This window comes from Lipotes vexillifer, unplaced genomic scaffold, assembly GCF_000442215.2.
Source record: "Lipotes vexillifer unplaced genomic scaffold, Lipotes_vexillifer_v1.1 scaffold90, whole genome shotgun sequence".
In the NCBI taxonomy this organism is placed as follows: Eukaryota; Metazoa; Chordata; class Mammalia; order Artiodactyla; family Lipotidae; genus Lipotes; species Lipotes vexillifer.
This window is the reverse complement of record NW_006782310.1, coordinates 3,819,835-3,836,032: the sequence shown is the minus strand read 5'-3', so window position 1 is coordinate 3,836,032 and position 16,198 is coordinate 3,819,835. Positions and strand designations below refer to the sequence as shown.

At 38.8% G+C, this 16,198-nt stretch overlaps 1 pseudogene; it reads left to right on the top strand.

Annotated features, from left to right (window-relative positions):
- The first annotated feature begins 10,599 nt into the window (after window positions 1-10,599).
- LOC103083861 (transcription factor IIIA pseudogene) lies at window positions 10,600-15,533 on the top strand (annotated as a pseudogene).
- The last annotated feature ends 665 nt before the right edge of the window (window positions 15,534-16,198 follow it).

The window sequence follows — 16,198 nt, the reverse complement described above, 5'->3', positions numbered from 1 at the left end:
TGTTTTACTTATAGTAATGGGTAGGCAGAAGGGAGCCAATAAAGGTATTAGAGCAAAGGTGCCTATGGTCAGGTTCGTTTTTAGGAAGATGACTTAGGCAACAGTGTGGAATGGAGAATGAGAGACCAGTGTTCAGAAGATCAGCCAGAGGCTAGTATTGTGATCCAGAGGAAAGCTGATAATCAAGAAGAAAAATGATGATGGTGATGGAGAGATCATTGAAGAATGTGGTCTTCAGTTAAAGTGTGTGTGTGTGTGTGTGTGTGTGTGTGTGTGTGAGAGAGAGAGAGAGAGAGAGAGAGAGAGAGAGAGAGAGACAGAGAGACAGAGAGACAGAGAGACAGAGAGAGAGAGAGGATTCCCAGGTTTGTAGCTTGCTAGTCTGAGTGAATGGTGGAACTGTTACTTGAGATGAAGAAATGGGATATTGAACAAGATAAAGAGTTCAGTTTAGGATGTGTTAAGTCAGAGGTGCCCAAAGGATTCCCTGGAGATTGACTAATGGATGTTTTAAATATAATTCTGAAGCTCAGGAAAGCTTATACAGATTTTATATACCTTTAATTTCTCAATCTGTAGCCCTTTCTACAACTGCTGGTCCTAAAAATATTCCTCCACCTAGAGACAAAGTAACACAACAGTTTAACATCTGTAATTATTTATAATGAAATGAAAATGATTAAGAATCAGCATACTATTGCATAAGGGTAAGACATCATCACTAAACAGACAATCTTAGAATTTTAATTTGACGTTTAGGCTAGTTCTGCATTCTACTTAACCTCTTTAAAAGTATATTGTCCTTTGGTGAATTTCCATGTTTACTCTTTTTACTATTTTGTTATTTCTCAAGTGTCATTGAGGCTATAGTTTATTGTAAGGTCGTTCCTTACAATAAGTTTATTGTGAGGTCGTTCCTTTCACATGTACAGCAACTTTAATCTTTCAGCACCTGGGAGTTTTTTCAATCTTTCAGCTTACAGATATTCTAAAGACCTCAAATACATTTTACGTGAGTTTCCCAGCGATATTTAGGTAGGAGGGTTAAATATAGTCTTAAAAATAAAACCCAGCATTCAAAAGCAAAGTTATCTCTAGAATATGACAAGTAAGTAAATAAATAAAAAGGAAATTCATAAAATATATTAAAATACTAGAACAGGAGACCTAGAAATCAGTTTCTTGAAGGAACGCTATAATCATATGCTACATTTCAATGTCTTGCTAAAATTGCACTTCACCACAGCCGCAAATTAATTGTTGTCATTACTCTCACCATTTCACAAAATGGTTTTTTCCCTCCATCTAAAGTCTGAGAAGAGTAATTGGGAAAAAAATGCCACTTAACTGTTTCAGAGAAATCCAGCTGCTGGGAGCTGTATGTTGTCTCTGGGGACTTGCATCAGGCCCTCTGTCAATGAAGGTAATGGATGGAGAGTGAAATCTGCAGTGGCAGGGGTGTCAGGTCCAGAAACCCCCCAGGCAATTGTGCTTCGGAGAAATGCTGGTGTGGTCTGCCAGGCGGCCATATGTTTCTTTGTTCTTCAAGAATGTCCACTCTGTTCACCACTCATGAGCACACATTCAGTTTTCTCTCATAATTAGGAGTGTGAATCAGTAAATATAGGATACAGAATATGTTCCTACTGAGATCCCATACAGGCCCATTCATAACTCGTCTTCCTCCTTTTATTTTCCTTGTTGTTGTTTTTTTCATTCTTTTGAGGATCTTGCAAGAGTAAACAAATTTTTGGACAAGTCACAAACATTACTATGTTATTTGAAAACAAATGTATGCCCTTAACAGTGATGATGACTTAGGAGCAGGGACCAGAGGTCTACGTCACTGCCCCAAAGACCTTCACGGTAGGTGCAGATCTTCGTGGTTATCTCCAGAAGAGTGATATTTTTTTGATGCCAGGTCAGAATCATTCTGGCTAAATACTGCATTGGCAACACACTCTTTATTCATAATAAGCTCTAGCCAGCCCCAAGTGCAACACTTTTCTCTGACATATAAAAAGCTGTACATATTTAATTTATACAGGTTGGTGAGTCAGGAGATGAGTGTATACCTGGCAAGTGCAACCCTTTTGGTCCTGACCTCTGGAGGCCTCAGATTCCAGAAGTGGCTCCTAACTGGCTTTTCACATCAGGAGAGAGGGCTGTGTATTTAGAGAATAAAATGAAATCATCCAAAAGCCCAGAAACAGTCAAACGGATTACAGTTCAGTTATGTAATGGATTATTTGGTAACTGCTAAAAAAAAATCACGTTAAAATATTTAAGGGCATGGAAAAATGATCACCTTAACAAATAAAGCGACAAAACCAAGATTCAAAAGTTCTGAATCTTGCATATCCAGTATGATGTCATTTGAGTAAAATGTTTCCATATGTTTTTATGCATAGAAAAGTAAATAAATAAAGTTGGAGAAAATATTTTAAAATGGTATTCCTGGGGGGTGGGGTGGGGAGAGTGAGAGAATGAGAGAGATTAAGGAATTGGCTCCCACAATTGTAGGATGATTGAGGGGGCTGGCAAGTCTGAAATCTGTAGGGCAGGCCAGGAGGCTGAAGACGCAGATAAACGTTGATGTTGCATTCTTGAGGAGAATTCCTTATTCTGTGGAAAAGCTCAGTCATTTTTGAGGCCCGCCCACATTATGGAGGGTAATCTAATTACATCTTAAAAATACCCTCACAGCAACATCTAGACTAGTGTTTGGCCAAGCAACTGGGCACCAGAGCCTAGCCAAGTTGACGCATAAAATTAACCATCACAGATTTCAGGCAATTCCCCCTTCCCCATTGTTTTTTGTATTTTTGGTTTTTTTCTAGCAATAGGCAGATTTTCTGGTTGGGTATTACTCCCTTCTCCATGCAGTCCGTTTACTTTTCACGTACATTTGCATTTTCTAAGCAGCTGTTACAGCTCAGGTGAGGTGAGATGACGGAGATGATCTTAACAGTACAGGTGAATTTCAGAATTCTTGCTTGGAGTGCCAGGATAGAAGCCCTATCTTCAGTGTGGAGTGGGGTGCAGATGGGACACCTGGAACCCATACCATGAAAGAAGTTTGTCTCAGGAAGGCTGACACCATGGAAGGCAGATCAGAGAGTGGAAAGAAACTTCTTTTGAGACAGCCTTCAGGCCCTGAATTAAACCAACCCTAACCTCTGTCCTTCCAATGGATTTCCAGTTACGCAAACTCTTATTTAATCTAGTTTTTCTGTTGCTTGCAACCATGTTTCTGCTAATACACAGTCTTTGGCAATTTTTCAAGAAATATGGATTCCTTTTATAATAAGACAGTAATTATTATATTCATTGATTCTAAGACATAATTTTTTTTTTCATTTTAAAATCTCTGGAATTGGGATGTGTCATGGCATGTCATAGTTTAGTAGAACTTCCTTTTGTAGTGTATATTAAAAAATGGTGTATCTTATATTCAATAATAATTTAGACTTGATGAAAAAATATGATGTTTTACATTTGATAAAAGTTATTTTTAAGAAAGATGGAATGTAAATTCTCAGGACACTTGGAAGGATATGGCTCATACTCCTAGGACTATATGGTGAGCTGGATGTCCCTGTAGTTTTGGAATGGTTCAAGAAGAAATTTAAAAACCTAGGACTTGGTTTTGCTGTGCTGCTTAAAACTGATATAAACTAGACTGATACAGAACACTTAGTTCCACATATTGGAAATGGGAGCAAATCTTTTCCTTTCAAAGGATCTGTAGATCACTGCTTGGAATGACCTAGCAGTAGATGACTTTTCAATGTCTATTTTTCTTTTTCTTGGACTCTATCATTTTTTATTACTTCAGTTTCAAATGGTTTCAAAATCTACCCCACCAATTTTACTATTTCAGGCTCTTCCACACATGAGTATTAATAATAATAATATCATACATTTTCTCCTCTATGTAGTATTTTTTAAAAAGTTTGAAACATATTTTTGGATCTATTATGTGATATGAATCCCCTAATATTTACGTGAGTTAGGCAGGTTATTATGATCCTTTTAGTGTTCAAGAGACTTACGTGCTGTCATGGAGTAGTTAGTGGTAGAGGTGGACTTCCACTGGACTAGAAAGAAAGGGCTGAAATGAAATGAAGTTTTATTGCATGAAGTTATGATCTGTGTCATTAGCAAAGACAGAATACAATTTTAGAGCTTTTGAACCCTGGTTCAAGGTTATGGTCATCAATTCATGACCATCTTTCTGTTCACATATATATTCCTGTCACTAAAAATGGTCATTGGTGACCTGAGGTCATTGTGATTCACTGGTTTTTAAAAAGCCCTATTTATTTTGCTCTCACATCATGCTGTAAATAATTCAGCAAAGCACTATCCCAGGAACTAAGGTCTTAAGCACTATTATAATTGATTAGACTGATTGGAATTTTAAAAATGATTTGGAATGTGTCTTACATTTACATTTTTCTAAAAGGGACCCAGGAGAAGTTAAAGATAGGGGAATGATCATAAATTAGAAATTAGGAAATAGTTAGAATGAATTCAGGGAAAACCCCCAGGTAACTACATTTTTTACTTCCAGTTGTTTTTATAAAACTCTGCTTTTATAAAACGTTACTCCCAGTTGCTTTTATAAAACTGTGAATGACAGTCCCATCTCACTCAGCTACACTTACTATCTTTTGTTTAAATTATTTTTTCCCACATCCTCCTCTTCACTAGGCAATGCATTTCTGGAAGGCAGAGACTGAATCTTACTTTTCTCTCAGGTATATTCTTTCTAGCATACTGCCTAGTGCTTCAAGACATGTCAGCTGGATGGCTGTGCAAGGAAAGATAAGGGATAGTGTCTTCATTTTCTTGGTGAAGTTAGTGGTTTCATCTGCTGAGAGTTGAGTAGGATCAGACTTGGGAGCTTGAAAGCATGAAAGCAAAATTTCTAAGTTTTAGTCACAGGATTTCCAAGCAACACAGAGATTCCAGATGAGGTTGGCAGCCACAGGATTTGGGCTTGGATTTGGGGTGGGGCAGATTGGGAATTCTCAACTGCCTGCTGCTTCCATTTTGTATAAGAGTGTCAGTGAATCAGACAGATGGAATATTTGGGTCTTTTAGCCTCAACTTCTGACTGATTTATGGCAGTGAAGAGTAACTAACATTTTTAAAAGTTTAAGTATTTTACTTATCTGTTTTTGAGAAGCCCATTACGTAAAGCAAATACAACCATTACTATTCAGAACTACCTAGAAAAAACGGGGCAATGCAGTGCTTTGTTTTATTTCCCTGGACAATGCCCTGTAACCTTCTAGGAAATTCACTGAAATAAAGATTCCTTCTAATAAGGAAAGAAAATGTTTTAGCTAAGTCATTAAAGTAAAACAAAGAAAACAAATTAAAAAATCCCCACATACACCCCAAATCCTGAACATAAAACTGTTTCATTTATTTAAAGGAATTGATACTTTCCCCTCATATAATTGTAAAAATTCAGTTAATCAGGATAACAGACATAGACAATGACATTATTCTGATCATTTTAAGGAGGGGGAAAAGAAGTAAAGGAGATACAAAGTTCCCATGTAATTTAACTTGTGGATGGTTGAGGTGTAGAGAATGTCATTAGCATGGCTGTTTATAGGGTTGATCACAGTTGCAGAGTGCAATTGGAGGTCCTTTTACTATCTCTGAGACTGTGGCCTGGAGAGGAAGACTATGAAAATAATTCCAAAAAGAATCAGGCAGTGGATAGAGGAAATTCAGACGAGAGGGTGAGAGGGTTGAAAATGCAAATCATTGAGAACTTGTAATTCAGGGAAATTGGGGGCTCTAGACTGCCCCCTTTTAAGATACAAAGTCCATAGTGGTTATAAACATGGTTTCACTGCATCCCACTCTTGAAAGGGTGAGTCTTTTGGTTGTCTTTGAGAGCAGGACAATTTATACTTGCTTTGATTTGTAAAACTTAATATTTGATTTATGAAAGTTGCAAATCCAAACCCCAGTTTTTCCTTCCTTTTAAAATTTGAACTTATAAATATAATTATTCTGCTTATAAATCTAGTCTATTTAAAAAATTAATTTTAAGGAGTATGCATAAATTTAATATATTTAATTTTTTAAAAGCAGTTAAATTATCAGAACAAACACCTTCCCAGGCATTTAAATTATTCTTAAAATCTATTAAATTATATTTATAAACATGAGGATTCTAAACATATTACTTATTCTGAATGTTACAACATTACTTATAAGTCCATAATTCTTTTATATATTTCTATTTAAAATCACAAGTCTGAATGAATTACCTAACTGCACGTTTAAAATAGGAATCACAAGATTCATTTGACTGATCCTTTATTTTCCATTATTACACTCAATGCCAATTACACATATATTTTTTCTAATATTTAGCACAAGCATATTATATACTGAATTTACCTTTTCACCTCCTTCCCTTAATCTAAAAGTTTTTCTTGGGGGGGGTGCGGCAGGTGGGGAACAAAGAGAAAAATTTCAAGCCAGTAAATTGAGGTTACTCTACTAAGACTTTCTTAGATGGACAAGGTTGCATATCTGATGTAATTTTGTTTGGATCATAGGATGTTTGTTGTCCTGAGACACTGCCAAGGCCTTGGGGCAGCGTGAGCCCCGTGTATAGTGGCTTTAACAGGTCCTGACAAGAGTAGTATCTCAGCCCACTCAAGTCCCAATTCAGTTTATACAAAATCCAGTTCTTCCTCCTTGCAGTTGCTTTACCAATTAATAGGAGTCAACTAATCTCTTTATGCCTTGAGTCTATTCTGAATCTGTCTCATATTTTTCTAAGCTGATAGGGCCCAAACTTTTATAAATATTTAAATAATATCTGATTGGATTCTGCATATACCTCATGGCTTTGCCTGGTTCGTTAGGTGCAACACTGAAGTCATATTAATGATGGATAAGACCATTTGATTTAATCTGGATGTCCCCCAAAGCAGACCCTGAGACTAGGACTGGAAATTAAGTAGGATGTAAAGCAAACTGGGAAGGGAGACAGAGAATGAAGTCAACTATTAAGAAGTGTATCATCAATCCAGTTATCACTGTGGGCTACTGGAGTTTAATGCCAATGAGGAAACTCTGGGAACCAGTGTAGAACATGCATTTCAGAGTCATCTATTCTAAGGGTGAGGGAGCTGGGGTATTTATACGCCAATACCTGTTGCTCATGGGTTGAATGCTGCTCCTGGAGGTCATTAATTCCCAGCACTTTAAGTCTACTGCACACAAGGGCAAAATGGCTTCAGTGGCCAAGAATGCTCTCAGGCAAAGGAATACAGGAGTTGGTAGGAGCATGAGTCTGCCTGTCTTTTTCTTCCTTCAGAGCTTCAATTGCACTTAACAACAACAAGCTGATTTCATCATTCTTAATCACTGTTACCCTCAAATCTTCTAAATGCTGGAGCTACTGCATCATCCAATACATCCTCTTCCATCTGTATCATGCCCCAGTTCATTCTTGCTGAGTGGCTTATTAATTGGGTTGCCACAGCATGTCTGGGATTGTTACCACTCCACTTGCCACCAGAAATGGACCCCTCATTGTCTTTTGGCTGGTAAGTCATTCAGTTCTAGAGTCCCAGCTTGAGGATCCGCTTCTCAGGACCTCTTATCTCACTAATTTAAGCTTTCATAGAAGTAGACTATTAGAAAAAGATTGAGTGCAAAAAGTTTATTTGGGAGGTGAAACAAACCTCAGTAGGAGAATTGGGCAGTAAGACAGGGAGGGACGGCAGCCAATAAAAAGGTACATTGTCCGGCCAGGTACCACTGTGGGCTACTGGGTGCAATCCCACCAGGCGGTGGGGGGGGTGTCCTTTGGGAGCTTATGTAGAACACACACTTCCGTGTTATCTGCTCCCCTCCAGTGTAAGGGATCTGGAGTATTTATTTACTAATTCCCTTCCATATTAGTGGAGAGCTCCTGTAGAGGGAGGCTAATTCCCTGGCATTTTTGACCTGCTGCATAGTGGCTAGAAAAAGCCCTTAGGGAAAAGAACACAGGTGCTGGACACATGCACAAAGCAGTAAGGTCGAGGGATATTAATGGGGTACTCACTAGCATCCCTTACGCTATTTTTTCCCACTTAAGATATTTGCTCTAATTTAATGTTAGGTATTTATATAAAATAAGAATATTTAAAGATCAAAAAAACTAATTAAAATTTCCAAAATTGCCAAACCTTTTAAAATAACTATGAGGCATTTTCAGAGTGCTGGATAGTAACTGTGAATTTGCAGGAGAGGGCAGATTTGCTAAGCTGAGTTATTTAAGCAGTTATTTATTTTTACTTCTACTAATAAGACTCCCAGATGTAGATGTAAAGGAATAGAATGAACATGTTTCTTGGATCACTAGAGAAAGGAAAGAATATGAGTCATGTGTATATAGACAGATGGCGATTTGTTCAGAGAGGCATTAGCACTGCTGAGCATTAATACACTTATTTTAGAATAAGTAAATGAACTAGCACTGAGAGTTGAGACCCTTCTGGTACCATGTGATTGTAACAATGGAAATAGGAAAGTTTAATTGTAATATTTAGCATTATTGAATTAAGTTTTTTTTTAAGGAACATGTTTGGTAGAGATTAAGGAAATTATTACTGATAATACATGAGCCCGGGCTGGTCTTGTGTTAAGGTGATGAGCATAATGCAACTTCTGGTTATCTAAAATTTTGTAAACACCTGGTTATCTAAAATTTTGTAAACACCAAAGTCGAAAGTGAGGAGCATAATATCAGTTGCCAATAAAACTTTTTAAAACAAAATTTTATGTCCGAGCCACTTTCTAATTACATACATATTCTGAAGATATCATAAGGAAGTGTAGTTAATTGCAGTTAGGTATTTGGATAAAGTAATAGCCATAACAATACAAATAATTCTTCTGTGTGTTCTTCTGATTTCCAAAATCACTTAGCAATTTTCACTATTACATGTCAAGCATTAGGTTTTTAATTTACTGAAATCTATAATGTCATTTGGCATCTATCGTGTGCAAAGCATTCTTCTGGGCACTATGGATAATACAAAGTCAAGTTCCATAGTTGCTGCCTACAGGATGCTTATGGACCAATGTGAGATAAAACTCAACTCAGTTAGTTATAAAATGATGGGGACCCTTCAGACCTTTGTAGAGAGAAGAGGCGTCATTTGACTTCAACGATGGGGCTAGTGACTCTACCATAAAACTAGGTCCTGAATGAAACTATTGGCTGCTGAAAGAAATTATAGGCCACACATGGTTATAAGAGTGAATGGTAACCCCTGAGAAGAGTTTCTGAGTGGTCCTGTACAATATGAAGGCTGCTAGAAAGATTCATCCCAAATGGAATCCTCTTAGGCAGGCAGTGCTCCCATTTGGAAGAAAGCTGGTCTCCTCTTCACACCTTTCTATGTGGCTGCAGGTATGGGGTGGAGATCCCTATGAACACTCGATACACTGAGTATATTTCGGCAAAATAACTTCTAGGAAAGGAGTTGAGTTTCTGCTAGATCCTTGGTCTGCATGATCCAATTTATATGAGCCATTAGCTGTGATTACGGTTGATTGTCCTGGCCTAGTTGCCTAGTAGTGAGTAAATAGAGCTGCTTCATTATCCACTTTGTGGAATCACTGGAGAGTCAGTAGTCCTGTCCAGCTCTGTGTGTCATGGTATTAAGTAGGCGGGCAGCCAGCCTAGAGGAACTTCTCTGCACTGTCACCACAGCCTCCCTAAACCCTCTCCTGAACAGAAGCCAGATCTGAGGCTTACCCACTCTGTCATCCTCCATAGAACTGCTTAGAAAGTGGGGAGCAAATGAGTCCTGTGTAATATGCTTTCAAAAGAGCAATAAACAAAGCTCAACCTGATCCGGCAGAAAAGCTAACATTTCTTTCAGTTACCTTGCTTGGTGTGAATTGTTTTTTTAAGGCAGAAACAAAACCCAGACCATAACCTATATTTGTGCCTTGACTAACTGTTAGAAGAAAATGGGTCTATCAGCACATTCAGGGCAGGAGAGAGACAAACTGTTTGATTGATGAGTCTGTTATTCAGAGTAGAATAAATTGGTTGGAGTGAAAAAAAAAAACCTAATGTAGGACAACACAACAGTCACTGATAAAGAGAAGCAATAAGTATTTATATTTTAAAAGTAATTTGTCTTAAGCTTTTTTTTTATTTTTAAGGAAAAGCTTTTTATTTAAACATGAGGCTCTACAAGCTCAATACCACATTTTTAGATTGGAAAGGGATCTGATTTGCAAGATAACTTGCTAGACATTCTTTAATATGCTGTATTTTCCTTCCAGACAGTAGTAGCAGCCCCTGGACTTATTCATCCAAACCCCAAACTTTGAGGAGTAGTGAATTCACTTAAGGAAAATAAAAGGCTTTATCCATACATCTTTCAGTAATCTCCAGAGTTGGTCTGCTTGAGTGGCTGGTAGCTCTGCGGTAATGTTCTTGAGGTCAGTTGAGGTCAGTTAATCTTCCTTGAAGAGATGAAAGATCATTTTATAAAACCAGCCCATGTTTTGGAACAGCTAGTTATTTTTGCTTAAGAGAAGGTGGCAATGAAGAAATTCTACAAGGTATGAGGAAAAGTACAACATGACAATATGCTGCTGTCTTTTCATATTGTATGCATATTTCAGTGCATCTGTCATTTGGAATGTGGTCTTCCCCAGGTCAAAGATCAAAAGCTTTAAATATGTGTGACTCAGCATCTTACATACTCATGGCTTTTAATGTTGATTTAAATTAAACACTTATACAATATAAGGCATGTATGACAGACTTTCTTGTGTATAAAGCATTATATTAATTAAAGGTCATGGCTACATCATTCTGTACTTTAGGAATTTAGATAATGATTCTCCTCTTATTTCTTTTGTCTGCTACCAATTTTAATGTAGTCCAGTGATAAATGTTTAAGAATATGTGCTTGCAGTGTTCTGATAAAAATGACTATCAAATGTGAATACACTCCACACATTCTTCATATTCCATCACTCATTATTGGAGGAAAAAATGTGAATAGTTTATTGGTAAAAAGTTCAAATTAATCTGCTGACAACTTAAATCATGCTTAATGGTTCCTAAGGATATGGGGTTTAGGGAAAAAAAGGCATGCTCTTTGTTAATAAGAAGAGTGACTCCCTGAAGGACCAAGAAAATAATTTCACCTCATGCAGAAAAAGTCAGCACACAATTATCAAATCTGTTTCCTCGCAGTGTAATTATCTCAGGTAAACATTTCTTCTTTCATTACATTTATAACCGTTTGGTAACTCTAAATGTACCAGTTTTATGTGGATTCATCCACAGATATGTAATAAAGTAATATAGTTTGTTTAAAATTCTTTCTTAGGGCACCTTCAAGATGGAGGAAGAGTAAGACATGGAGATCATCTTCCTCTCCACAAATACATCAGAAGTACATCTACATGTGGAACAACTCCTACAGAACACCTACTGAATGCTGGCAGAAGACCTCAGACTTCCCAAAATACGCCCTCAGGTGACCTACAAGCAGAGGTGGGGCCAGATCCAAAGCTGAACCCCGGCAGCTGTGCGAACAAAGAAGAGAAAGGAAAATTTCTCCCAGCAGCCTCAGGAGCAGCAGATTAAATCTCCATAATCAAATTAATGTACCCTGCATCTGTGGAATACCTGAATAGACAACGAATCATCCCAAAATTGAGGTGGTGGACTTTGGGAGCAACTGTAGACTTGGGGTTTGCTGTCTGCAACTAATTTGTTTCTGGTTTTATGTTTATCTTAGTTTAGTATTTAGAGCTTATTATCATTGGTAGATTTGTTTATTGATTTGGTTGCTTTTTTCCTTTTTTTATCTTTATATATATGCATATTTTCCTTTTTCTCTTTTTGTGAGTGTGTATGTATATGCTTCTTTGTGTGATTTTGTCTGTATAGCTTTGCTTTTGCCATTTGCCTAGGGTTCAGTCTGTCCATTTTTTTTCCTTTTTGTATAGTTTTTAGTGCTTGTTATCATTGGTGGATTTGTTTTTTGGTTTGGTTGCTCTCTTCTTTCTTTTGCTCTTTTTAAAATTAATTTTTAATTTTTTATTCTTAGTAATTTTTCTATTTTAATAACTTTATTTTATTTATATTTCTTCCTTCCTTCCTTCTTTCTTCCTTCCTTCCTTCCTTTCTTTCCTTCTTTCTTTCTTTCTTTCTTTCTTTCTTTCTTTCTTTCTTTCTTTCTTTCTTTCTTTCTTTCTTTCTTTCTTTCTTTCTTTCTTTCTTTCTTTCTTTCTTTCTTTCTTTCTTTCTTTCTTCTTTCTTTCTTTCCTCCCTTTTCTTCTGAGCCATGTGGCTGACAGGGTCTCAGTGCTCTAGCTGGGTGTCAGGCCTGAGCCTCTGAGGTGGGAGAGCTGAGTTCAGGACATTGGTCCACCAGAGACCTCCCAGCCCCACGTAATATCAAATGGCAAAAGCTCTCCCAGAGATCGCCACCTCAACGCTAAGACCCAGCTCCATGCAACAACCAGCAAGCTACAGTGCTCTACACCCTATGCCAAACAACTAGCAAGACAGGAACACAGCCCCACCCATTAGCAGAGAGGCTGCCTAAAATCATAATAAGGTCACAGACACCCCAAAACACACCACCGGACGTGGTCCTGCCCATCAGAAAGAAAAGATCCAGCCTCATCCACCAGAACACAGGCACCAGTCCCCTGAACCAGGAATCCTACACAACCCACTGAACCAAACTTAGCTATTAGGAGCAGACATGAAATACAACGGGAACTACAAACCTGCAGCCTGCAAAACGGAGACACCAAACACAGCAAGTTAAGCAAAATGAGAAGACAGAGAAATACACAGATGAAGGAGCAAGGTAAAAACCCACCAGACCAAACAAATGAAGAGGAAATAGGCAGTCTACCTGAAACAGAATTCAGAGTAATGATAGTGAAGATGATCCAAAATCTTGGAAGCAGAATGGAGAAAACACAAGAAACGTTTAATAAGGACCTAGAAGAACTAAAGAGCAAACAAACAATGATGAACAACACAATAAATGAAATAAAAAATTCTCTAGAAGGAATCAATAACAGAATAACTGAGGCAGAAGAATGGATAAGTGACCTGGAAGATAAAATAGTGGAAATAACTATTGCAGAGCAGAACAAAGAAAAAAGAATGAAAAGAATTGAGGACAATCTCAGACACCTCTGGGACAACATTAAATGCACCAACATTTGAAATATAGGGGTCCCAGAAGAAGAAGAGAAAAAGAAAGGGACTGAGAAAATATTTGAAGAGATTATTGTTGAAAACTTCCCTAATATGCGTAAGGAAATGTCAGTCAAGTCCGGGAAGCTCAAAGAGTCCCATACAGGATAAATCCAAGGAGAAACATGCCAAGACACATATTAATCAAACTATCAAAAATTAAATACAGGGCTTCCCTGGTGGTGCAATGGTTGAGAGTCTGCCTGCCGATGCAGGGGACATGGGGTTGTGCCCCAGTCCGGGAAGATCCCACATGCCATGGAGCGGCTGGGCCCAAGAGCCATGGCCGCTGGGCCTCCACATCCAGAGCCTGTGCTCTGCAACGGGAGAGGCCACAACAGGGAGAGGCACACGTACCACAAAAAAAAAAAAAAAAAATTAAATACAAAGAAAAAATGTTAAAAGCAGCAAGGGAAAAGCAACAATTAACATACAAGGGAATCCCCATAAGGTTAACAGCTGATCTTTCAGCAGAAACTCTGCAAGCCAGAAGGGAGTGGCAGGACATATTTAAAGGGATGAAAGGGAAAAAGCTACAACCAAGATTACTCTACCTGGCAAGGATCTCATTCAGATTTGACAGAGAAATCAAAAGCTTTACAGACAAGCAAAAGCTAAGAGAATTCGGCACCACCAAACCAGCTCTACAACAAATGCTAAAGGAACTTCTCCAGGCAGGAAACACAAGAGAAGGAAAAGATTACAATAACAAACCCAAAACAATTAAGAAATGGTAATAGGAACATACATATCAATAACTACCTTAAATGTAAATGAAGTAAATGCTCCAACCAAAAGACAAAGACTGGCTGAATGGATACCAAACAAGACCCATACATATGCTGTCTACAAGAGACCCACTTCAGACCTAGGGACACATACAGACTGAAAGTGAGGGGATGGAATAAGATATTCCACGCAAATGGAAATCAAAAGAAAGCTGGAGTGGGCACTCCAGCCCCGCCCCACTCCACCAGGGCCGCACTCCCGGAAGTGCAGTGGGGTCATGCGTAGGATCTCCTGGAGCAGATGGTCAGCATTGGTTCACAGCATGTGGCTTAGCATGTGGCCGAGTGTCTGGCACCAGGCACCCTGAAGCTAGCCTGACTCGGTTGCTGAAGTGGTGTCATCCCTGACCATTGCTGATGTGGTCCTCGCAGCCAGCGAGAGCCTAGCCCCGGAGCTCCCGGAGACCCCTCAGAGGGTCATCTGCTCCTTCCCCGACTGCAGCGCCAATTACAACAAGGCCTGGAAACTAGACGCACACATGTGCAAGCACACGGGGGAGAGACCGTTTGTTTGTGACCATGAAGGGAGTGCCAAGGCCTTCATCAGCTGCCACGCCCTGTTCACACTGGAGAAAAGCCCTTTGTTTGTACAGCTAGTGGCTGTGATCAAAAATTCAACGCAAAATCAAACTTGAAGAAACATTTTGAAAGCAAACATGAAAACCAGCAAAAACAATATGTATGCAGTTTTAAGGTTGTAAGAAGACCTTTAAGAAGCATCAGCAGCTGAAAATCCATCAGTGCCAGCACACCAACGAACCGCTGTTCAGGTGTTACCCACAAAGGATGTGGAAAAAACTTTGCTTCCCCCAGCAGTCTGAAGTGACACGGGAAGGTCCATGAGGGCTATCTATGTCAAAAAGAATGTTCTTTTGTGGCAAAAACATGGACAGAGCTTCTGGAACATGTGAGAGAAACCCATAAAGAGGACATAACATATGACGTGTGCCAGAAAATATTTAAACGCAAGGATTTCCTGAAGCAGCACATGAGAATTCATGCCCCAGAGAGGGATGTGTGTAGTGCCCCACAGAAGGCTGTGGCTGCACCTAAACCACCGTGTTCAACCTCCAGAGCCACATCCTCTCGTTCCACGAGGAGTAGCACCCGTTCGTGTGTGAGCACACTGGCTGGGGCAAGACATCTGCCAGGAAGCAGAGCCTTAGCAGGCAAGCTGTTGTGCGTGACCCTGACAAGAAGAAAATGAATCTCAAAGTGAGACCATCTCGTGAAAAATGGAGTCTGGCCTCTCGGCTCAGTGGGTACACCCCTCCTAAAAGGAATCAGGGCCGAGTGTGTCTTTGCCCAGAAATGGGGAGTCACTGAACTGCACTGAGAGCAAGGTGCCCTACACCGTGGTGACGCTGGCCCCAGCTACACACCAGGCTGCTTTGTTTGAAGGACTGCAGACCAGCCAGCTCAGTTATTTTCTCTCAGAAGCACGTTTTTATTAAAATCACTGGTGCAGAGCATTGGGAAAAAAAAAAAAAGTAGAGTAGCAATTCTCATATCAGACAAAATAGAGTTCAAAATAAAGACTATTACAAGAGACAAAAAAGGAAACTATGTAATGATCAAGGGATAAATCCAAGAAGAAGATATAACAATTGTAAATATTTATGCACCCAACATAGGAGCACCTCAATACATAAGGCAAATGATAACATAAAAGGGGAAATCGACAGTAACACAATTGTAGTAGGGGACTTTAACACCCCACTTTCACCAATGGACAGATCATCCAAAATGAAAATAAATAAGGAAACACAAGCTTTAAATGATACATTAAACAAGATGGACTTAATTGATATTTATAGGACATTCCATCCAAAAACAACAGAATACACTTTCTTCTCAAGTGCTCATGGAACATTCTCCAGGATATATCATATCTTGGGTCACAAATCAAGCCTTGGTTAATTTAAGAAAATTGAAATCATATCAAGTATCTTTTCTGATCACAATGCTACGAGATTAGAAGTCAGTTACAGGGGAAAAAACATAAAAAACACAAACACATGGAGGCTGAACAATATGCTACTAAACCACCAAGAGATCACTGAGGAAGTCAAAGAGGAAATCAAAAAATACCTAGAAACAAATGACAATGAAAACACGA